This window comes from Crocuta crocuta, unplaced genomic scaffold (assembly GCF_008692635.1).
Source record: "Crocuta crocuta isolate KB4526 unplaced genomic scaffold, BGI_CrCroc_1.0 scaffold944, whole genome shotgun sequence".
Taxonomy (NCBI): domain Eukaryota; kingdom Metazoa; phylum Chordata; class Mammalia; order Carnivora; family Hyaenidae; genus Crocuta; species Crocuta crocuta.
In genome coordinates this window covers 354,545-355,984 of record NW_027528243.1, presented here as the reverse complement: position 1 = coordinate 355,984, position 1,440 = coordinate 354,545, and the positions used below count along the sequence as shown (strand labels likewise).

The 1,440-nt window shown below is 52.6% G+C and overlaps 1 protein-coding gene across 2 annotated transcripts in view; it reads right to left on the bottom strand.

Annotated features, from left to right (window-relative positions):
• SEPTIN6 (septin 6) overlaps window positions 1-1,440 on the bottom strand; it is a 57,331-nt gene that overhangs the window by 4,272 nt on the left and 51,619 nt on the right. The window lies entirely within an intron of this gene.

Below are 1,440 nucleotides of genomic sequence, written 5' to 3'. Positions count from 1 at the left end.
CTTCGGAGCAGCCCCAGTCAGCTAACTGGGACCCTGGGGCAAGACTGAGAAGTATCAGGGACGGTTGAGGCGGTCTGCTCTAGGCTCCGGACCTCAGTTACCTGACAAACCGGAGCTACGGCAAATCCATTATGGGTTTGTGTTCGCACAGCACTTTGACCTTTCTGTCATTTAAACCTCTGTGCCGGTGACATTAGCAGAGCAAGTAGTATCAATCCCCTTTTGACTTATGAGGTGACTGGGAAACAGAGAGATACCGCCCGATGTTTCGGTGGTCAGAAAGAAAGAGTCACAGGATCAGAGCCTGAAGCCTCTGGCTGTTTGATCAAGTCACTTTCCATGGCACTGACGTGTTCCTGAGAATTCTTTGCTTGTGTTTCTAAGCCTCCGTCTTATTACCCGAAGAATACATTTATCTCATTAAAGTAAGGCTATGAGATATTTGGGAGGGATGGTTAAAAGAATATGCAGATACGAGTGTATTTGTGTGGTCACTTCTGTAGAGGGAATATATCCATACGCCTCTACACATTCTCTTGCTCCTGTGAAGAGCCAGTTATGCCAGAAAGGAGTTCTGCGTTCTTGTTCCAGCTCTGCCACTAACTCACTGTGTGTGACCCTGGGTAAGGTCCGAGATTCCCCACGCCTCCATCTGCTCATCTTGCAAACTGAAGATCATTCCTTCCTTCCCTACCTTGCACAATTGCCGCAAGGTGAAGAGAATATATCGTCTGGAGACCCGCTCTGAGGAGTATGACAATGCTATCCAGGATGCTCCCCTCTTATTTTAGTCTTTGTCTCCTCCCGAGGGGAAGAGAGGCCCAAACAGCACTGCAATGGCCCATGCGCTGGGCGGCGTGGGAAGGTGGATAGATTTCGATAGGTGTGTACCGTCCACCTGCTGCGTGCCCCCCCACACACGCGGGTCAAGGGGCCAGTAGCCACGGAGATACAGGATCTGTGACTGCGTATGGGTCACAGAGGAATTTCTCTTACAATTGCAGAGGGCAGCCTGTAGGGCCCCAAGCTATTTCAAAGCCAGTGAGGAAACGGCCAGCTTCCCTCTGCTCGCACTCCAGTTAATGAGGGGTGACCTTTGTGATCCGCCCCTGGAAAGAGGGCTTTGGGGAGGGGACAGGCTTCCTTTGTGGCTTTCGGATCCCACAGAGCTAAGGCCTCCCTCCCTTATTTGGTTTGGAACCACTTTCGCGGGCGACTGGGGAGAAGCCTGCCAGGAGAAGCCAACCCTGGGGGTTGGGGTGGGCCGTTCCCACCGCTTGCCGACTGCCTCTCGCGGGCACAGCGTGTCTTTAATGATGGCTTCGCCAGAATTCATTTTCGCAATGGCTCCCAACAGTGATTTACTCAGGGGAACCGCAACCGAATTGTCACCAGCCTTGTGCACCGCAACCTGAATCCACTGAGACCCGAGCTGCCGTG